This window comes from Saimiri boliviensis, chromosome 6, assembly GCF_048565385.1.
Source record: "Saimiri boliviensis isolate mSaiBol1 chromosome 6, mSaiBol1.pri, whole genome shotgun sequence".
NCBI lineage: Eukaryota > Metazoa > Chordata > Mammalia > Primates > Cebidae > Saimiri > Saimiri boliviensis.
In genome coordinates, this window is record NC_133454.1 from 25,448,956 (window position 1) to 25,472,349 (window position 23,394).

Here is a 23,394-nt window from a genome sequence, read left to right on the forward strand (position 1 = left end):
AATTTTCTACTTATATTCAAATCGGTCCACTTTTTAGAAACAATTTTCTATTTACTAGAGATTTCTAATTTCTTTGTATACAATTTTGCCTAATAGTCCATGAATTATTTTAACAGCCTTCACCATGTTTGGCCTATCCCTTTTTAATTTCCAATTTCTTATTTGTCGTTTTTCTCACTTTAATTTTTTTTATCATATTTTGAGGATCCTAGATTTCTTGCTAAATATCTTACGTACAGTTTTTTTTTCTTCCCTTGGAGACCTTTGTTCTGAATTGTTTCTTTCTGAGACAGAGTTTCTTTCCGACATGCAGGCTGGAGTGCAGTGGTGCAATGTAAGCTCACTGCAGCATGGATTTCCTGGGCTCAAGGGATCCTCCCACCTCTGCCTTCTGTGTAGTTAGGACGGCAGGCACACACCATCATGCCTGGCTAATTTTTAATTTTTTTTTGGTAGAGATGCGTGTCTTGCTATGTTGCTCAGGCTGGTCTCAAACTCCTGGGCTCAAGTGATACCACCTCAGCCTCTCAAAGTGCTGGGATTACAGACGTGAGCCATGGTGCCTGGCCCTTAAGTAAAGTTGTATATTCACATTCTTAAAATTATTAAATCCAATTTTTAAGTTGTTCTCTCTTGAAAAAAAAAATTAAAAGCTGTTGACCATAGAACCTCATAATGACTTACCTCTATCTTACCCTTCCAGTCTTTTGTGCTATGTTATAGCATGTGTTTTGTTTCATTGTAAGCTACAAAACTCATAATACATTGTCATTATTTTTGGTTTGAATATCCAATTACATTTTGAGAAATTTAAAAGTGAGGCTTCTTGAGAAAGTGGATTCATCCAGGACATGTGGTTTAGGGGTTAGGTAAAAAACACTGGAATGAGTCTCATTTTAATGACAAGACTCATTTGGTGGGCATTCAAAATTTTAGAGTTTATTTTTTTTATGTCAAAGGGAAAATCTTTGTAGTACCACAGAGCAGAATTAAATCTGTAAAAATGAATGAGAACACGTATTTTGGCTTGTTAATAAGGATTACAATTTCTAACAGTGTGATTTATATAAAAATGGAATGGACTGCCTTATGTAGTGGTCACTTCCTCATCACACAAAACTGACAGGAGGCTACAGAGTGCCTGCATGTGGTCCCGAGTTAGAGACGGCAATGTCTGCTTGAGCTGAGAAGTGACATGCTGGAAAACCTCCGCTAGAAAATCCTCTCTAAAATCAGATCTATGAACCTTAGTCTGTTTAAGGAGCTATAACAAAATGCCATAAACTGGGGAGTTTAAAACAACAGAGCTTCATTTTTCACAGTTCTGGAGGCTGGGAAGTTTGAGATCCAGCTGCTGGCAGATTCAGTGTCTGGTGATGGCTGTTTCCTGGTACACAGATGGCGCCTTCTTGGTGAATCCTCAGGTGATAGAAGGAGGAAAGCCACTCTCCAGGGCTTCTTTTGTAAGGGCACTGACCCCCTGATCCCTCTCAGGAGGGCTCCACCTTCATGACTTATCACCTCCCAATGGCTCTACTTCCTGATAGCATCATTTTGCAGGGGATGCGTATGAATTTTGGTGCAGACACAAACATTCAGACAATAGCACTATGATTCTGGGCTTCCGTGAAACTAGGAGTAAGTTGTAGGAGTTTGAACCACAGGCTTCAGTTTAATTTGTCTTAAAGAATTGAGAGCATTATTTTTGGAATCCAATAGAATGTGTAAATATTTAAGTATAAGATTACCAGGCAAAACTATGGATAAAGATAAGGTCATCTCACATGACGTGGTAGATTGAGTTGGCAGTGTTTTATGACTTTCTTTGAACTATTGGCAGCTTCGGCGTGAGCATGGATGCTGTTGGGGGCTGGTTGGTAGGGTCCCAGAGTTGGTGATTGTGACAGGAATGAGAACAGAAATTCAAGGGACTCTAACTCTAAGGTACAAGAAGAAGCAAAATTAGAAGGGCCAAGAATGGAGTCCAGCCTGAGTAGACAGGCTAGTAAATGGCAGAGTGAGGAGAGGGAGCTGGCGACATGTGGGAACGCAGGGTGTGGGGAATTCTCATTTAATGGGAGTTAGCAGTTTCAGTACTTATTTGTTGAACATTTTTAGTGCTTCCTCTCTGTCAGCACTTCTTTACTAAACCTCAGTCTACATTGGTCATTCAAGGAAATGGAAGATTTTATTTTTAGAAAGTTCTAGATTCTATTTCCAGAAAGTTCTAGAAGGGGGAATGTTTGAACTGGCAGTTGATTTTATTAAGACTTGGGCTGGAGGAACAGAGAAACCACAAGAACGGGACCTGGAAAACGCTGTGAGAATGGGAGAGTAGAATTTAGAGTTGGTGAGTGAGTGGGGGTGCTCTGAGTTACACAGTGGGTGGAGATGTGACAGCCAGACTTTACAGTTCCCTTCCAAGCAACTCAAGGCTTCTGAATTGTATTTACCTTTCTAAATTGACCTTTGCCTTTATTTACCTTTCTAAATTTCTTGGTGTTTCCCAGAGTCTTAGCCCCATCCTGATGATGGTGTTTTGACTCGTGGGGTGCTATCTGGTGCACCCTGGAGCTACACAGTGAGCACTTAGTAGTCTCTGTCTTGGGAGAATGCAGGCCACAGAGGGCACGGGCCTGTTTTCTCTGTGATCAGTGTACTTCAGATTTCGGGAACAAGGCTCCTAGATCTTTTATATTTACAGACATCAATGTGATGAACTAGACACCTCACAGACATCTGTGCAGGTAAAATGGCCACATAGAACAAGCACTCCAACATCACTCTACTTGAAATTTAAATTTAACAGGGCTTCTATTGTAATTATATTTTGTTGAGGCTATTAAAGTAATTAGAAAAAGTTGTTTTGACAAATAGGGAAATTCAGTGACCATGTGTTGGGCTGAAGTAGGAAAGGATCTGGTCCCAGATTATCTGATCTGGATTCTATAGTCCTCTTTGGTGAATTGACAGTAATCATTAAAATGGTGTTTGGGCTGGGCGTGAGTGGCTCACGCCAGTAATCCCAGCACTTTGGGCCACCAGAGAGGGCGGATCACCTGAGGTCAGTTGTTTGAGACCAGCCTGGCCAACATGGTGAAACCCCGTCTCTACCAAATATACGAAAATTAGCCGGGTGTGGTGGTGCGTGCCTGTAATCCTAGCTACTCAGGAGGCTGAGGCAGGAGAATTTCTTGAACCTGGGAGGCAGAGGTTGCAGTGAGCTGAGATCATGCCATTGCACCCCAGCCTGGGTGACAAGAGCCAAACTCCATTTCTGAAGAAAAATAAACAAACAAACAAACAAACAAACAAATAAAATGGAGTTTTAAAGTAAATGTTCCTGGTTCCATAATTTCAGATCAGTCCTTGGTTAGAAGTTAGTGTGTCGGGTTTCCGACACTCAGCCTAAGACAAAGAGGAACAAGCCAGTGTCTGATACATGCAGTTTGTGTGCTAGGAAGAAAATCTCTAAAATCGAAACTCAGTGGAGAAATTAATAAATGGCTTCGGGTTCTGAAACTGATACTGATGATAACTTCACCAATCCTTCCCAGCAAATTTTGGCTAATCCCACACATTTTCTGGGCACGAGATCCTGGTAGATCTTGAATATTTAGGTCTAGATGGTTTGAAAGATCCATGGGGGGGGGATTAATGTTCACAAATCTAATTCTCTTCCCCATTTTCCCTTTTCTTCCTGTGTACAGTGCTGATGAAGGACATGTGGGAAATGGTCAAGCTCAGGTTCTCCCTCAACTTCTGTATGCTTCATGGTGGCACCAGCTTCGGCTTCATCGGTGGAGCTACACCGCTAAACACTTATATGCCCCTCACTAGCTATGGCAAGTACTTGCCCCCAGAGTTGCCTCCAGCCTAGGCCATCCCACCATCTGAGACTGGAGCTTCTTAGGGCGGGCTTCTGAAGGCACTCTCTGGAGCTGTTCATCTGTTTTGCGTTTAACTTAGGCTGGAGATTGAGGATTTGGCCTTTGTTTCATTTGACAGTAGTAAAATTTACCTGCCACGAGAATCTCGGCTTTCCGGGGCTTTCAGAGCCATTGGCAGCTTCGTCTTATCCATCTTCTGTGCAGACCCCTCTTCTCAGAAGTTCCCTACAGAAGCAATTACTTTGGATCTGCCAATAGATGAATGTGTCTTCTCCAGCCTGCAAGTCTACTAAGAGACTGAGAAATAAGGGCAAAAGAAGGGAGCTTGGTTAGAAATGGAAGGGGAGAGTCCGGGCGCGGTGGCTCAAGCCTGTAATCCCAGCACTTTGGGAGGCCGAGGTGGGTGGATCACAAGGTCAAGAGATCGAGACCATCCTGGTCAACATGGTGAAACCCCGCCTCTACTAAAAATACAAAAATTAGCTGGGCATGGTGGCGCGTGCCTGGAATCCCAGCTACTCAGGAGGCTGAGGCAGGAGAATTGCCTGAACCCAGGAGGCAGAAGTTGCGGTGAGCCGAGATTGCGCCATTGCACTCCAGCCTGGGTAACAAGAGCGAAACTCCGTCTCAAAAAGAAAGAAAGAAAGAAAGAAAGAAAGAAAGAAATGGAAGTGGAGGGAGACGCCGCTGCATTAGAGCGCCCTGGGCTCCCAGCTGGCTTATTAGATACCCATGGATTGGTGCTGTTTGCCTCCTAGTGGAAGCCCTGAAAAGCTTGGCTGCTGGGTTGGTCTAACTGGGATGTGGCATTTTCTTGTCTAATGCCGGAAGCTTTTCTCCCAGAGCTGCTGTATTAAGCTACTTTTGCTCTGTACTAAGCTCTGATCTCTTTCTGGGGAAATAAGCTGAATGAAGCTGGGCTTCCTTGGGGGAAAATTACACATTTCTTTCTACTTTTCAGACTATGGGGTTCTTCTGACAGGATGGAGAGTACACACCTGAGTATCTCACATTCCAAGAGTTTTGTTAGCCCAGTCGGAGGTACCTGCCACAACCTCAGGCTAAATGGTAAGCTGGCCTTCTGAAGGGGTCTCTGTCCTGTGAAGCAGAGAGTGAGGGAGTGCATGGAGGTCTTTTGGGGGATGTCCATTGGCTACAGTTTATTTTATCATTAGGCACTTGAGATATGGGGTTTGCTCTCTAGGTGCTACCGACCAGGGCCATATCGCTTAGACTTGACTGTGTATTGGAATCCTCTGTGGAACTTTGAAGATTCAGAGGTTCCAGGACCTTTCTAGAGCTATTAGATGAGTATGTCGTGGTCGAAATGGGAAGGAAGGGATGGAATCTGAGCATATGTATTTTCTCATTGGGCCTTAGGAGATTCCAATGAGCAGCTGAGGTTGAGAGCTACTGGTCCCGTGGGTGGAGCTGAGGTCTCCTCTTTTTCAAGACAGCAGAGTACCCTGCCTCGGAGCCTGTGGCTATGAGAGGAGTCCTGCTCACTCACTGCCTGCCTTATGACCCTTCCTGGAATTAGGAAGTCAAGCCCTGTGACTGCACGCTTAATTCCTGTGGCTTTGGGATAGCGAGGTGCCCTTGACTGGGTTTGGGGGAGATCTTGGAATGGCCCAAGCACCTGCTTTTCATTGCAGAGGTCCCCATGGCCCTCCAGCCAGAACCTCCACCAAAGGCTGTGCATAAGACAGTGAGTGATACAATTATACTTCATGTCACTGTGGGACGTTCTGCCCTACCTGGACCTGATGAGCATTTACAAGACACGGATATACGGGATAGTCTTTGGACAAAAGAGAGGGAGGAGAGGAAGGCTTAGCTCAAGAAACAAGTTATTCCCCAAATTATTGGGGAACAAAAAATAATCCTTAGCAATTTTAGTTCCTTCTCCTAATTGTACAATTTAGAATAATAATTCAGATTAGAAATTTGAGTTTGGGCTGGGTACGGTGGCACATGCCTGCAATTCCAGCACTTTAAGAGGCTGGGGCAGGTGGATGACTTGAGGTCAGGCACTTGAGACCAGCCTGGCCAACATGGTGAAACCCCTACTAAAAACACAAAAATTAGGACGAGTGCGGTGGCTCACGCCTGTAATCCCCAGCACTTTGGGAGGCCAAGGCAGGCGGATTGCCTGAGGTCAGGAGTTCAAGACCAGCCTGACCAACATGGAGAAACCCGGTCTGTACTAAAAATACAAAATTAGCTGGGCATGGTGGCACATGCCTGTAATCCCAGCTACTCGGGTGGTTGAGGTAGGACAATCACTTGAGACCAGGAGGTGGAGGTTGTGGTGAGCCAAGATCATGCCATTCCACTCCAATCTGGGCAACAAGAGCGAAACTTTGTCTCAAAAAAACCCAAAAAAACAAAAAATTAGCTGGGAATTGTGGCATTTGCCTGTAATCCCAGTTACTTGGGAGGCTGAGGCAAGAGAATCGCTTGAACCCAGGAGGTAGAGGTTGCAGTGAGCTGAGATTATGCCACTGCACTCCAGCCTGGACAACAGAGTGAGACCCTGTCTCAAAAAAAAAAAAAATTAAATTTGAAGAAATGATGTGAACATTGCAGGATATTGGGAAGTATCCTAGCTAATAATGCCTGCACACTGGGGACCGCAGTTAGGATTGGAGCAGAATCCCCTTCTTGACCGAGCTGGGAAGAGATCCCTGCTTTCTAAAGAAAAGCAGGGGAACTGTTCTTCTGTCACTCTGGTTACAGTGAAGGCACCTTGACTCGATATAGGGCAATGATTTTCAAGCTTCTGATTTAGTAGAGGGACTCTTTCTCCAAATTTACTGCAAAATTCGGTACATGAGACGTACACTGGATAAACTGGGGGTGGTAGTTCTGTAGCTCCTCGAGGAGGGTCAGCTGTCCCTTCTCTAGGTTGGTCCCTGGGCCACGTCTGACTTGCCCCTAGGCTTCTGAGGAACACAGTTTGAAAACCACTGGCCTAGGGAAAAAAAGCACATACTGATGTAACATTTACTGAATATTACTGTTTGGGGAACTGTATTATCACGATGTTGTTTTAGGCCATCCGCAGCCTAATGGGTGAGAAAGGCAATTACAGGAGAGACAGGAAGGTCCCGGGTCCTATGGCAGAGGAGTAAAGACCACACAGCACTGTCAAGGGGACACACTGCTGTGCGGGGAGCTGAGGCTCTGGAGCCAGGCTGCCGGGGTTCAAATCTTTTCCTGTCTTAGCCAGCTGTGAGGCCTGACGGGGTCATTTAACCTCTCTCTGTCGAAGTCTCCTCATCGGCAAGGTGAGAATAACTGCACCTGCCTCATGGTATTGTGGTGAATTAAACAGTGGCACAGAGTGAGGGTTGGGTATGTGTCAGCTGCTGTGGGTGTCGCTGTAGAATGCTGGACAGTTGCAGGATGCAATGTGACGCTCCAGTTGAGTGATTTTGAGAGCTGCAGGATGAGTGGGAGCTACTGGCTGACAGTAGGGAGGCGTGGGAGAGGGAGAGGCATCGGGGGAGCTGCAGGGGCCCAACCGTGAAGACGCGGAGGAAGCTGCGCATTGGGGAGCTGCAGTCAGGACTGGAGCGGAAGGTCTTTGAGGGAGTGTTGGGAAGAAACCGGCAGCACACATGGGGGGCCTTTGTGGTTGTGCTTTTAGCTTTTCCCTATGGAATTTTAAAAAGCAGCGAGAATAGTAGTGAACCCAAATGAGCTCAGAACCCAGCTTCCACTTATCAGTACATGGTTAGCTTTGTTTAATCAGCACCCCACTCTTCCCTCTCTGCCCTTAATCTAAAGCAAGCCCTAGACATCATACACTCTTAGTGGCAAGTTGTTCACTATGATCTTGAAAGATAAGGATTGAGATTTGCCGGGAAGTATTTAGCAGTTTACTGTCTGGAAGGAAAAACTCTGATGAGCAGCATTTGCCAATTTCTGAGGTGTAAATCCTCTGAACATAGGGAATTTCAGGCTATTAACACGATGACAGGGAAACAGAGTTGGGAAGAGATGCGTGCCATTGGCTCTGATGAACTAGCATAGGTACCTCTAGCATAGCACTGCTTAAAATTATAAAATATATGGTGTTGACCTGACTCGCATAGCTTTGATATCTTCTTTGTTTTTGGTTCCTTAGTGTGTTTCAGGCTTTATAGGCATCTGTTTCTACAACAAGTTTCGAAGGGCCATGCATGTTTTTATGCTAAAAAGCTTGAACATTCCCTGAAAGTTGTGGGAAGTCTTTTTTTTTTTTTTTTTTCCCCTTGAGACAGGGTCTCGCTCTGTCACCAGGCTTGGAGTAGAGTCATGTGATCTCGGCTAACTGCAACTTTCACCTTCTGGATTCAAGGGATTCTCCTGCCTCAGCCTTCTGAGCAGCTGTGATTACAAGTGCGTGCCGCCATGCCCTGGCTAATTTTTGTGTTTTTGTAGAGACCAAGTTTCACCATGTTGGCTAGGCTGGTCTCAAACTCCTGACCTCAGGGGATCTACCCACCTAGGCCTCCCAAAGTGCTGGGATTACAGGCATGAGCCACTGCACTCAGCTGGAAGGTACTTTAAAGCAGGGCCAGGAGCTGGGTGGCCAGCGTTGCATTTCAGAACGGTTTCTTTGCTGGTTTGGGGTGGTGTTAGAGCACCAAAGCCCAGTTGAAGTCTACTGAACTTGAACTTAGGGAGTAGGAATGAAGAAGGAGGATGAGTAAAACAGACACTAGAGTCAGACTGTGCAGGAAGTGATGACTGCTTTATGTAGGATGTTGGGGGAGGGAAAGGGAGGGAGAAGACATTGTTCTTCCTTTTGCCTTTTTGACTAGTTGGAGGGTGTTGCTCTTTTTAAAGGAAAGATGGATGGGGAAGTGTTGTTGTAAATGCAGTTCAGTGATGCTTCCTTGGGACTGCATATGGACCTCCCAGACAAGAACGCCACTGGAAGAGAAACAGACATGGGTGCTTCAGGGCAGTGGTAGATAAGCAGATTTATGAATAATTCCAGCTGGTTAGACCATGGGCTAGCTGATTTCTCTTAGGTAGTATAGAAAGAAGAAGAGAAGGCTGGGACACATAGCTCTGGCATACCTGGGTTGGGATTCCTGCACTCAGGAGTCTAACCCAGACTCTTCTGTGGACTGATGAGCAAGGCCCACAAATCACTCCCTTTTCTTGACGTCAGCTTTTGCATTAAGAAATAATAATACCTAGCTAGCAGATTCAGAAAATGTGCAGCTAACGTGAGGCTGGTTTGGAAAACAAAGGGCAGTTTCCATGCCATGCTTAAGAACGATTCCTGTTGAGTGTTCCTTTTTTAGGCTCCTGTTTGTGTTGGTCTTGGGGCCATTCTTTTGGAGAAATCGGTTTTGGGCAGGGGTTTCTGAAATCCTCTGTGCAGCCTGAACCTTCTGCCTGGTGTTTGCGCCTGTCTCTGCCACAGCTGGTCCAGTCTATCAAGCCGCTGTCCATGGAGATGCTGTCTGCGAACCAAGGGAGCGGTGAGTCCTCCGGGCACACGCTATGGGACCTACATCTCCGGTGGAGCCTCCTTTTCTCAAGGGGTCATGTTTGAGATTGGGGGCAGGCGGGAGACAATGAACGGGCCTCACGGGGCACTTGTCTGTTGTCGTAGGCCAGCTGTGCTGCTGGGATGGATGTCTAAACAACGGTCAGAACTTTCTGATTCTCAAAAACGTCATGCGTTTCTTGGCATTTGTCTCTCCAGTGCAGTCTTTTATATGAATGCCACTGCAGGGTACCCGCCGAACCTTTAGGTAGCTGATGGTGTGTTTTTAAGATCTGGGAAGAGCATAAATTCCCTGTACTTGTTATACATCAATCGCTAACATTTACAAGTTACATATATTGTAGTTGGCTCTTCGCTCTTAAAATACCTGAGATATTATGCCCAGCGAGGAAATCTCAGAGGAGTCAAATGAAATTCAGCTGGGGAGTCGCAGAGCCGAGGCTGAAGGTTTCATCTCACTCCCGGTTCAGAGCTGTTTTCTCCCACTGTGCTCCCCCGATCATCTTCCTCCGAGGCTTCAAGGCCTTCTCTGTGTGCATGTGACTCCAGCCCCCTCTCCTCTCCTTACCAGCAGACCCGTATTTCTGGCTGTTTGCTGGACATTTATCTTCAGGTGGTGTATGCACATGGCATAGGCTTCTAAACTCCTCATGCCGTTAGCTCCTAAGTCAGCTCACACTGGTTCGTGGACTCACAGCCCCCCTTCCTGAAAATGCTGCTCCTGTGGTCTCCTTCCTCTTTCTTCGTTTCTTCTCTTCGACTGGCCCTGTCTGGTGCCACATTGCTCGATTCGTCTTTTAAAATTCATGCTGCTGTTGCCTCCGTCTTGCCTTGCTGTCTTCTGTTGTGAGACCCTCACAGCTGACCTTCCTGTTGCAGGCCATGCACCTTCACCCTGTGGTTCCTCTCTTTCGTGCTGGTTGCCTCCCTCCTACGCCATCAGGGTTTCTTCCCAAGGCAGCAGGCTCGCCAAGCCGCTTCTCTCTGTTCGACCCTCCGTTGCTCTCCCTGGCCATCTGTGCCCATGCCTGGGAAGCAACCAGTCTCGTGGTTGGACGGGGCTCGGCATTGCTTTCTTGGTGCTTCCTGGCAGCCTGCCCACAGCTGTATGGCACCTGCTGCCGTGTGCGTTCACCGTGCCTGTGAAACTCTCCGAGTTCCTCAATGGTCAGGGTTGTTTTCACTAAGCGACGCTTCCCCAGAGAAATACTGAGTCATGCAGTAGGTATCCCATAAATGATCATGTCATTAGACTCCAGTAAGCTTCAACTATGAATTCTGTGTTCTGTGTAGCAGCAGTCCCCAACCTTGTTGGCACCAGGGACCAGTTTTGTGGAAGGCAGGTTTTCCACAGTGGTGGGGGATGGTTTCGGGATGAAACTGTTCCTCCTCGGATCATCAGGTATTAGAGTCTCACAAGGAGCTTGCAACCTAGATTCCTCGCATGTGCATTTCACAATAGGGTTGGCGCTCCTGTGAGAACCTAATGCCTTGCCGATCTGACAGGAGGCAGAGCTCAGGTGGTAATGCTGGCTTGCCTGCTGCTCACCTCCGGCTGTCAGGCCCTGTTCCTAACAGGCTATGAAAGGGGACTGGGGGGCCCTTCTAAATAATATAAACATTTACATGCTTTTAACATGTAAATGAACATTTCTGGAATACACATATATATGTACACACACATATATATTTTAATCCAAACCCACAATCCAGTTGTTACAGTTTCAGAGTCAAATTTGATTTGAAAAATTGTGATTTAACTTTAACAATCTAAGAAGCAAATTATTTATCCTTATCTGGTGTTACATGGCTCAAGTGGAGTCTTCTGGGTAGCTCCATCTGGGGCTGAAGCAATCCTGTAGGGAATAGAAAAGAAACGGGTTTTCATTTAGATCACCCCCAAACCAGACAAGGGGGTGGCAGCAGCCTTTCCAAATAATAGGAGGCCGGGCATGGTGCAGTCTCCACACTTTAGGAGGGCCAAGGCAGGAGCATTGCTTGAGCCCAAGGGTTTGAGACCACCCTGAGCAACATAGGGAGACCCTGTCTCTATAAACGATGAAAAGAATTAGCTGGGCGTGGTGGAGTGCGCCCGTGGTCCCAGCTACTCCAGAGGCTGAAGTAAGAGGATCACTTGAGCCCAGGAGGTCAAGGCTGTAGTGAGCTGTGATTGAGTCCACTGCACTCCAGCCTGGGCCACAGAGCAAGACCCTGTTTTTTAAAAAAAAAAAAAAAAAAAAAAAAAAAAAAAAGAGTTGACGAAGCCTGCCAGAATGGGATCTGTGGCAGAGAGGATCCCAGATGGCCAGGTGGGGAGACGCAGAAACAACTGCCGTTCCTGCATCTCCATGCCTTCGCTTTTATCACCATTTCTTGACAGTATCTATTCATCCTCCACCTTCCGTTACTCCGTCATTCCCTGCAGGTCTTTTAAGTATCCCCTCCTTGCCCTGCAGTGGAGCTGAGGCCTTGTGCATCCTGACTGCACTTCCTCGGCCTTCTCCTCCATCAGGGTGTCCCTGTGCCCCTTGAACTCCGGCTGGATTTTGTGAGCTCAAGGGCAGCTGGCTTATTCTGGGAGTCAAAGAGTTTATTATTCTCCTCGATTTGCCCTTTTCTTTGCTTTTCTAAGGCTCCTGTCCTCCCTTTCTTAATGAGGACCTAAGAGCTCTGCCTTCTTTCTTTGGCAGCTGTTTTTGAATGAGAAGTCTGTGGGAGTCCTGGATCATGTCACCCATCAGCTATTAAGAAAAATGTATCCAACCCAGTGAGGAACAAGTTCTAGCCCTGCCAGGCCCTGCGTGGGATATGGGTGCAGCCTGGCCCTGGGTACCCCTGCCAGGCCCTGTGTGGGATATGGGCACGGCCTAGCCCTGGGTAGCCCTGCCAGGCCCTGTGTGGATTGAGGGCTTGGCCTGGCCCTGGGTAGCCCTGCCAGGCCCTGCGTGGATGGAGGGCGTGGCCTGGCCCTGGGTAGCCCTGCCAGGTCCTGTGTGGGTTGAGGGCGTGGCCTGGCCCTGGGTAGCCCTGCCAGGCCCTGTGTGTGTTGAGGGCGTGGCCTGGCCCTGGGTAGCCCATTTGCTCCTCCCCGCCCTTTAGCTTACTCCTCAAAGGAGCCCAACTCGGAGGAGGGAGAGTTCTGTGGGTTTCTGAGGTACAAGCGTGTGTGCCATGGGTAAGCAGAGCTTTTACATCCTGAGTATCTGCTGCTCAAAAAACTCTGAATTGGCCTCCTGCCCCAGAGCAGTCTCTGATAAAATGTTCCAGGGATTCTTTCTTTTCCTGCCAGGCCTGGCCTGGGAGGGTGGGTGGATGGGTGGGGAGAGCGGGAGCCAGGGGTTTGCTTGGCTCGGTGCTGGGGGTCTGTAGGGCCCTGAGGCCTGCTGCCTGCCAGTCCTGCAGCTGTGCCCTCGTTGTGTCGGGGAGACCCAGAAGGAGTACAGAAGAGTGCCTCATGGTGCCCACCCTGGCTGTTCTGTCCCGGGCAGGGCCACCAGGACAGCGGCACTCTGAGGATCCTGGGGGAGAACCAAGGCCTCCTCACCCCTGGGCGGGACATTGGCGCAGAAAGAAAAGGTGGGCTCCAGTCGCTGCTGCCGTCACCCCAAGCTGAGGGCGGTGAGCACAGGCGTGTGGCGTGGAAGAGGCCAGGGCCCCCAGCTCTGAGACGCCCACATGTGAGGGAATACTGGGGCCTCAGCTACCCCACGTGGCACAGATATGTGAGTAGTGTGTTCCAGTGGGGGTGGCTAGAGAAGCCACTGCATGAGGAAATTGGGGACAGTCATCCACTAGTCCCCAGATATCGTCCAGCCCGTGGCAGGGATGTGGTGGGTAAGATGCCAGTACCAGATATCGTCCAGCCCGTGGCAGGGATGTGGTGGGTAAGATGCCCGCACACATTTGCTCCACACCCAAGGTTCTGCAGCGTGAGCTTAGAGGCATCTTACCCACCAGTGTGTTTTGATGAATACCTGATGTTTAGGGAATCCACAGCCTCTGTTGGCTTGGGGCAGACACAGGGAGACTTGTTAGAAATCAGAGCCCTCTCCCATGAGGCCTAGGTGCCAAGCCAAGCCCAAGCCAGTGGTGGTACCGAACTCCCTGGGGCACCTCTCATCCAGGGACCCAGCTGGTCATCCATCCTGTGTAGGGAGCTCTGGCTGAGACAGAAACAAAGGAGGGAGGATGTGCATTCTCGCAGGAACCCCAAGCAGCCTCCATCCTTGCATGATCTGATTTGGTGTGTTGGTGGTGTATGGTGTGTGTGTGTGTGTGTGTGTGTGTGTGTGTCTGTCTTTCACCCTTGCGTCTTTACATCTAGAACTCAGATCTTCAATCTGCTGTTCCAGTCTTTTTCAGGACTGGATGAAAGGAGTTGTGTTCACCAATGGACAAAACCCGGGCTGCTGCTGGTCGTTAGGTCCTCAGAACACCCTCTACCCAGACAGCACCATGGCTTCATTCTGGAACAGATGAGGCGAACTCTGCCCATGGCACCTGTGCCCCAGTCCACCCAGAGGCAGAACTGGAACCTCACAGCCGCTCCACCTTGTCCTTGACAGATCATCGTGTTTGAGGAAGTGGAAGCTGGTCTCTGTAGCCGGATCATTTGGGTATGGCATTCCGAAGGGTCTTTTGTGGCATCTGGATGACCTTCTGGATGTTTCTAGCTGAGACAGGAACAAAGGAGGCAGGATGTGTGCTCTCGCAGGGCCCTGAAGTGGCCTCCGTCCTTGCCTGATGGACGGGTTCTCTTGGGCCTGCACAGCCCCACTTGTCCCCTTTGATTTTACTATGACCTAACTAGTCCACTCCTCTAACAGCCTGAGCCCGGCTCCCTCGGCCCCCTTCCACACATCTCCACTGTTTTCGGGATCCCGGTCTCACCGTCAGCCCATCCCAGCCTTCACTCCTGGCCTTTCTGAAGCATACCCTGCTCCCACTGCTGTCTTTCGCTGCTGTGGTGGTAGCACCAGGGCACTTTTTCTAGTACCTTTCCCCGGGCTGCCGTGGGTAGAGATGGCTTGGACCAGTTACGTGAGGTTGCAGTGGGGCCATCTGGTGCCTGCTGCAGTGGCTGCCCGTGGTCTGTCCCTGCCTCCCCAGCTCCTTTTGTTAGCAGTGGGATCCAGACATGCTTCTGGGGAGTCACCCCACTTAAGTGAAACCTTTGTGGGCCTAATAACTGAGCTGCACTCCTGCTTCCGCCCCACGTGGGGGTGTGGTACCCACGAGGCTGGTGGGACTTTCTTTTCCAGGCCACGGAGCCTCGAGGGGTGTGACATGCAGCAGAAAGCAGACAGAGCTGAGTCCCTTCCACAGTGGTGACTGAGTAGCCTGGGTCACAGGATTTGCCCTGCGTTGGGTCCGCTGTCCACCCTCTAACCTGCGGGGACATTTTTTGCTTGGCTTAAGCCCACCCATTGCACACCCTTCATTATATGGCGACAGCAAAAAGTGTTTGACCCCCAGATACAGTGTTGAAAACAGAAAGGAGATGCTCAGAACGCCTGACTGTGCAAACGCATGTCTGGAGCAAAGTGACCTTTCCAAGAAATCAAGTAAAACAGAAAAGCGAATGCAGGAGATCACGGGTCGTCCATAGATGCTTTGTGTTTTCAGTGTTATGATTTTTAAAAGGTGTTTCCTTTTTTCTTCCCCATAGTTTTCCATACCATTGGTTTTCCATAGTCAGGCAGAAACCCTGCTTCTCTGAGATTTAGGCCAACCCACTGTCTCTCTCCTCATCACCATATGTAGCGAACTCACAGCCCTGATGGGTCCCTATTCTTCTCCCATTTTTCTTTCTGAGCCATAGGAAAGGGCAGAGAGAGCCATCGCAGCCCCAGGGTGAGCCAGCTTGGTAGCACCGCATGGGAATGCAGAGGGGAGATTTATGATACTTTTGGTGTTTTGGTCTTTTAAGTTCCCAGGTGGTACAAATGCCCAGAGTTACCCAACAGGCTCTCAGGGGAGCTTGGGGGAGTGGGTCACCCTAGTGGCAAGCTAGCACTGCATGAGGGCTGCAGAGAGCCCATGCCAACACCCGAAGGAATCCAGCCAGACCTCAAGAGACTCCGTGATCTCCCATGGGAGCCGGCATCAGGCTGGTTGCACAGGGTCTACTAGACCCGGTCAGCTCGGGCAGGATGGTGAGTGCACCCCAACCAGACCCGGTCAGTCTGGGCAGGATGGTGAGTGTGCCCCAACCAGACCCAGTCAGCCCAGGCAGGATGGTGAGTGTGCCCCAACCAGACCCAGTCAGCCCGGACAGGATGGTGAGTGCGCCCCAACCAGACCCAGTCAGCCCGGACAGGATGGTGAGTGCGCCCCTTGCATCCTGCACTTGTCGATGCCAGGAGGCTACCCACGTGGACGAGGCCCTCCACAGCCCACGTAGGTCAGGGGGCAAGAGCTGCCTGCTCAGGTGTCTCCTTTGCTGCCCAGCCCAAGCTTGGTTTCTCAGCTGCAGCCCACAGAAGAGGAAGCACAGACAGCAGCTTGGCTCCATCCTTTGGTCTTTTCTTCCTCTTTTCCACCACTGTCCAGAGCCAGAAAGTGTCAGGAATCCCCACGTCATGGCCTCTTACTTCCATAAACTTCAGGCGCATCACAGCACCTGGCGGGCTTGCCCAAGCAAAAGTGGCTGGGCCCTCCTGGAATTGCTGGCAGGCGGCTCTGGGGGTGTGCGTTTCTAGTGGGGTTCCAGGTGGCGCTCACAGACCTCGGCCGTTAGTAGGGTCTCACCCGCAGCACTCACAGTGCTTGGGGCCAGGCCATTCTCTGTGGTGGGGACCATGCTGTGCATTGCTGGATGTTTAGCAGCATCCTCTGGGCTTACCCACCAGATGCCAGGGGCGCACCCTCCACTCCTAGTTGTGACAGCCAAAAATGTCTGCAGACACCACCCAATGTTCTCTGGGGATGAGAATCCCACCAGGCGAAAGCTCTTCTGTGGAGCTGCCTGCTCTCCCAGGCAGAAGGTTGTGTTTCTGACCCTCCAGGAGAGCCTCATGGATCAGTCCTTTATAAATGAAGAAACAAAGATGAACCTGTTTTTCTTCTGCGCAATCTATTTCTGAATATAGAAACAGCTTGTTCCTTATTTCTCCTGTTCTGCTATTGAAACAAATGCTGATATTCCCACAGATAATGGATTCCTAGAGTAAATTGGGGTAAAAGCCATGCATGGGGGAGGCTAAATAGAAAATTATTGTTATACTTTTACAGATTCTGCTCCCTTTACACCTGTAAAAGGCAGGCACGCTGAGGGTGGTGCTACAGATCCCGTCTATCAAGGGGCAGCTCCTCGCTGGTGCCAGGCCCTTTCCCCATCTTCATGACCATTTGGTCCTGGGCAGTGTGCAGAGCTCCTGGCCCGTCAGGGACTCTCCTCTGTAGCAGGAGTGGTGGGGAACAAACCTCTCAAACACTGAACAGAGAACTGAGGAAGGAAGTGGCTTTTTATTCAGCTGGAAGCTGTGGGGGGCTACAGCCTCATTCACCGAGCTCCCCAAGCTGCAGCTTCTCTCCCCTTTTATAGGCTTACAAAGCTAAAGGGGAAACTGAGGCAGGACTATGTCATTGTCCATTTGCTGGACGTCCGACCTTACAATATTTTGGCTTCATTGATTTGCTAATTCATATGCAGCGTGAGCCGGGGTTAGCAGGGGAGGGGGCCTTACAGAGACAAGACAAAAGCAACGAGCTGTTTGTTGGCAGAGGTGTTTCCAGGAGAGAGCCTGGTCGTGGAGACGTGGGAGTGTGACCCAGTGCCAGGCTCCAGCCGGCAGAGCTAACAATCATTTGCAGCTCTTTCAAGGTTAACAGATAGCAGAGACTCTGGGAACTAAAGAGGGAGTCATTTTCCCAGCTCTTTGGTATTTTATTTCATTTTTTTTCCTTCTTCACCCTCCTTACCATCTGGAAGCGGGGAGGGAGGAGGTGAAATTGAAGGAGGCGAGGGGGTTCTTCCCTCTCACCCCCCCTTGAGAATCTCACCTCTCTCTCTCTCTCTCTCATTTTTTTTTTTTTTTTTGGTGAGAATTCTCACTCTTACCTTTAGCCTTACTGTCAGGGTTTTTTTTGATGAGACAGATTGGTAGTGGTTCATGTCATAGGCCTGTGCTGACGTTTTTTCTTAAACCACGGCAGTTATAAATCCTTTTATCACTTGAAGGAGCAAGGACATTGAGCAGGGGAGCAATACGCACGCCCTATTATTAGTAACACATGTATAATAATGGTCTCGAGCCCTCCTACAGCAGGAAACCAGTTCCCAAACACTGATTCAGGGTCGAACCCACGCCAGGCCTGTCGGGCACATGTGCCAGTTTTGTCATGGCCCTTACAATAGTTTCAGCCACCTGACCCTGGTCATTTATTTGCAGGCCACAGTTGGTTAAGTTGAATTTTCCACATACCCCTCCTTCAGCTGCCAGTAAGTAATCTAAAGCCAGTCTATTCTGGTGGATGGCATTCCTCATTTTGGTCTCCTGCCGTGCCAGGGAGGTTAGAGCCTGGCCAGTTTTGTTGGTGAGGATTTTTAGGACAGCTTGAAACTGAATAATTCAATTAAGCACATAGATTGGAGTATGATAGCCCCACAAGCCGTCCTCTGCCCATGTGGCTGACATTGTATTAATCTCTCAGGGACCATTCATCATCTTTCCAGTCCCCTCCCCTGTAAGTAGGCTTCACTTGTCTCATGAGTGATGGACAGGAAAATCTAACCCCCCCCAGTTTTTATGGGTAATAGAAAGAGGGCTTGATGGTACCAAGGGCACAAACTGCCCATCCACTGGTTTGGCAGTTGGGTGTAGGCCCTGTGCCCACGTATCCAGTACAAGCCAGGAGGCACTACCCAGTCCCGGTGGAGTTCCGGGTAGGTCCCGGCCACCTGTAAGGTGGGAAACTTCTGGAAAGGGTTGGTCTTGGTTCTATTTAAACTCCACTAAGTGACTGTTTTACTGGTTTCATTATATACCTTCTGTCCCAAACAGCCTAGCTTTCCCATTGGGACCATCATACCCCTTCCTATTCTGGCCAGACAATATTGTCCGGTGATGGAGGTTTTTAAGATCTAGAAGCTGTTACTCAGGCCCTTTTGCACATAGGTCGCATTAGGGACAGGGTTAGCAGGCACAAGCTTGCGTGTTCCCATGGTCACCGATCCCCTATATAGTTCCTTCATACACAGAGCAAGAATGCACTTTTAAAGTCTTGGCTAACTGAAAGAGCAAGTTTCTTTCTTTGGGAGAGTTTCTTTCTTTCTTTCTTTCTGGGGGAGTTCTGGAACTGGTTCATTCAATGTATCGTAAAAAGTTTGAAACACTGGGTGGGGTGATCGCTGGTGCCAGGCCCTTTCCCGGTCTTCATGACCACTTGGTCCCAGGCAGTGTGCAGAGCTCCCATCCCGTCAGGCACTCTCCTCTAATCCAAGTTGCCCGTGGGGAGAAGCTTTCAGGGGAGTTTCATGGTGCTGGTGGTGGTGGTGTATCCCCGACACCCTGGTGGAATGTCAGATCTAATTATAGAAGCCACAATTTTCTCTACTCAAGTGTGTTGGAGAATGAATTGTTGACCCTCTTTAATTCACCCAGATTCCTCCCAGAGTCTCAGCGGCAGTACTAAACGCCTGTTGTATCCGAAGTGGATTTTTATTTTTCCAGGGGCAGCCTGAAGAAGTTGGAGGCCAACAGAGAGCTCTGTCCTTTTCTCCTCCATCATACAGAGTTCCCCGAGTAACAAGAAAGCCTCCTAGGCCAGGTGAGGTGGCTCAGGCTCACACCTGCAATCCTGTTACTTTGAGAGACCAAGGCAGGCGGATCACAAAGCCAGGAGTTCGAGACCAGCTTGGCCAACATGGTGAAACCCCATCTCTACTAAAAATACAAAAATTAGCCGCGTGTGGTGGTGGGCACCTGTAGTCCCACCTACTCAGGAGGCTGAGGCAGGAGAATTGCTTGAGCCGGGAAGGCGGAGGTTACAGTGAGCTGAGATCATGCCACTGCACTCCAGGGTGACAGAGCAAGACCCCGTCTTGGGGAAAAAAAAAAAAAGCCTCTTATCCTTTCAACCACGGAAACAGAAATTTGTCTGGGAAGTAAGTGGGGAACCTGAAACCTTTTTGTAACCTGTTAAAGGCTAGGTTGGTCTATTAGTCCATTTTCACACTGCTGTAAAGATACTACCAGAGACTGGGTAATTTATAAACAAAGGAGGTTTAATTGACTCAGTTCTGCATGGCTGCGGGAGGGCTCAGGAAACTTCTAATCATGGTGAAAGGGAAAGCAGACGCTTCTTCACAAGGCAGCTGGAGAGAGAGGAGTGAGTACAGGGGAAACTGCTCTTTATGAAACCATCAGATCTTGTGAGACTTACTATCCTGAGAACAGCATGGGGAAAACCACCCCAATTAGCCAATCGCCTCCCAACACGTCCCTCCTTTGACACATTGGGATTATGGGGATTACAATTTGAGATCAGATTTGGGTGGGGACATAGAACCCAATGCTATGAGCTGGTTTCAAGGAGCCTTTCTCCTTTTTGAGTAAATTAAGTTTGTACAGAAAATGCAAGTTCTTCTCTTTTTTGACAAATGTGTAGGACAGAAGGTAATTCAGCACAGAGACCCAGACAATCTTTAAGTCTGTATGCCCTCTGTGGACTTGCAGTCCTGTGGATGATACCTTAATCTTGATCCCCAAGGCAGGTGACACCATGTGGGGCAAACAGTAAGAACCCCTTTCGGATCCTCTCTGCCACCTGAAGTCCAACCAATAGCTGACTCCCCATCCCCAACTAACTTCCTAACATTGGGATGAGCCAATGTCTCACTTGCTTTGATCAACTGGGAGAAGTAAGTCCTGAGTGGCAGCCCTCAACTCTAAAGAGACAACAGAAGTGGCCCAACAGAAACGCATTCTGTAGCCAGGAACCGTGGATTCATAACCATGAGAACACCAGCCTCTGAGAACATTTCAGCAGCTGTTATCCAGTGACTGGGAGACAGGCCCTCCCTGGCTGTGCAGCAGTGATGAGAAGGAGGCCTCTCAGGGAGACAGGACAGGCTGCTGTGTCCTGCAGAGGCCAGGGTATGTCTGCAGCATGCAAGTCATCTGGCCCTTGTACTAAGAGTCCTTTTAGTAAGAGTCCGTTTAGTTAAAAGCAGTACATTTCCTGTTGTTTGTTAGACAGGTGTGGTTATTTCGCTGTAATGAAACTTATGAAAAGCAAACCACGACCACCTTCTCAGAACACCTTCTGAAAAAAAACCCCATTTTTTACACATCTATTTTACTTTTTATGTTGGATTAAGTTATTTAATGGCTTGGGTATTTGAGTTTTCTTTTTGTATGGTTTTTTTTTCCTAGAAAATTGCCCTTGTCATCTTGATTTTTATTTTTTTCTGTCATGAAATTTTAAAAAGTACTTTTTAATCTATATTGTAACTGTAATCATTTTATCCTTTATGGCTTCGTTTTGCCAGCTTTTCTTGGTCAGTCTTCCTAAAGATTTCTCAATTTCACTAATGTTTTCAAAGTACTGCTTCTAGGTTGTTGCTTATCTCTACCATGGTGTTAATTTTGTTACTTTATTTCTGCTTGCACCTTTTCTTCTGCATTTCTTTCTACTTTCCGTGTGTACTGTGTTTTTCTTTTCCCCACTTGTATTGAATTATTAGCTTCTTTATTTTCTTTATTTTGTGTTTCTTAATGGTGAATTTAAGTTTATAAATATTATCTAATTGTCATTTTAACAGCATCCCAGAATGTTTTTTCCATTTTAAAATTTTATTGGAAAGAATTCTTGTTATTTCGTCATCCCATATAAAGAATCACATAGCTGACTCAACGAAGTCTGCACTCCCAGCGTCTCATCTCATCTTAGCATATCACGAAAAACCATGACCCAGTAGATGCACCTATATGACATATGAAGAAAAATAAAATGACTACTCATTGCCAGTCATGTAGCGTAATCATTAGAATAGTAACGAACGTTACCAACTCGCACCTTTACGTTTTCTCCTCTCCTGCGCCAGTGGTAACTGGAATAGCTTACATTTTGTTCATATTCTCTCCTTGGTGTACTTCAGTGTTTTACTATCTATGCATTTATCACTAAGATACTATTTGTATTTGTGCATTTTGAGTATCTTATATAAATGGTGTTGTATTGTGTGATTCTCTTAGATTATTTTGGTGTCATACTATATGTATTCTTCGACTATTTTTTTGTTGTTATACAACATTGAGTTCATTACTTACACCGCTCTATAGAAATCTACTTGTGAATGCACTAAAGAGCAATTATACATTCTCTTTGTGGGGGACAGTTAGCTTTATTTAGTTTGGGGATATTATGAACAATGCTGATGCAAACATTTATGTGTAGGTTTCACAGTGTGCATGTGAATGCATTTCTGCAGGACGGACAATGTGAAGTAAAACTGGTCTTAGGACTTAGCACATTCTCAATTTCACTAGATGATACCAAATTCCTTTCCAGAGTAGTTGAGAATAAACTTCAACCACAGTGCCAATCAACATATGTGTGTAAATTTTTATTTTCTTTTAAACTGTATTTCTTTATTAGTAAGGAAGTCAGTGTCTTTTAATATGATTATTGGTCATTTATACTTCTGTGAAATGAGTATTTCTAATATATTTTGCCCATTTTTGTAATGTTTTGCTTTAGTTTATTTTTGATTTCCTTTTGAGTTGATTTTGAATGTTTATTCATTTTTTTGAATGTTTATTCTTAAAGAATATAAACATTTCAAATAACTTCTTCCAATTTGTGGCTTGTCTTTTCCTTTTTAAAAAAATGTGGCACATATACACCATGGACTATAATGCAGCCATCAAAAACGATGAGTTCGTGTCCTTTGTAGGGACATGGATGAACCTGGAAACCATCATTCTCAGCAAACTGACTCAAGAACAGAAAATCAAACACCGCATGTTCTCACTCATAGGCGGGTGTTGAACAATGAGAACACGTGGGCACAGGAAGGGGAGCACTACACACTGGGGTCTGTTGGGGGAAAATAAGGGAGGGACAGCAGGGGGTGGGGAGTGGGGGAGAGATAGCATGGGGAGAAATGCCAGATATAGGTGATGAGGAGGAAGGCAGCAAATCACACTGCCGTGTGTGTACCTATGCAACAATCTTGCATGTTCTTCACATGTACCCCAAAATCTAAAATGCAATTTAAAAAAATGGGGTCTTTCTATGAACAGCAAGCTTTCTGTTTATTTTTGGTAGTCGGGTTGACCTAGCTTTTACTCCGTGGCTGAGCTTTCATGTCTTACTTAAGAAAATAGTTTACTGTAACAAAACTGTAACAACAGTTTCTCTATAATTTCTTCTAAAAGTTTACTGTTTGTTTTAATTTTTAAATCTTTAATCTATATGCTAGGCGCTGATTTGTGTGAAGCCCTAACTAACTCCTAGTACCTCAGAATGCGACTGTATTTGGGAATATGGTCTATAAAGGGTAACTACGATACAATAAATTCATTAAGGTGGGTCCTAATCCAGTGTGACCGGTGTCCCTGTATGAAGAGATCAGGACACAGAGGAAGTCATGTGCAGACACGGAAGGGAATGGCCATCTGCAAACCAAAGAAGGGACTCAGAAGGAGCCAGCCCTGCTGACACTTTGATCTTGGACCTCCAGCCTCCAGGACTGTGAGAAAATAAATTTCTGTTATTTAAACCTGCCAGTCTATGGTACTTGTTACAACAGCCCTAGAAAATCTGTGCATCATTCAAATTAATTTTTATATCTGTTGTGAGGTAAGATCCAGTACTTTAAAAACATGTTAATCAATTGTTCTAGTACCATTCTTCACACAGGAATCTGCAGTGTCTTGTATATACGTAAAGTCTTTCAAATACTTTGGGGGTTCATTCCCTCAACGAAGAGAACTCATCGCTTGAGAAAGTCACTGAACAAGATGAGATCCCTAACCACGCTAT

General features: G+C 47.4%; 1 long non-coding RNA gene across 1 annotated transcript; it reads left to right on the forward strand.

The window, feature by feature from the left end:
* Positions 1 to 12,516: 12,516 nt before the first annotated feature.
* LOC104650070 (uncharacterized) lies at positions 12,517 to 22,080 on the forward strand. The gene is made up of 3 exons (XR_743796.3): positions 12,517 to 12,577; positions 12,891 to 12,978; positions 13,755 to 22,080. It is a non-coding gene; the product is annotated as an uncharacterized LOC104650070 (long non-coding RNA).
* The last annotated feature ends 1,314 nt before the right edge of the window (positions 22,081 to 23,394 follow it).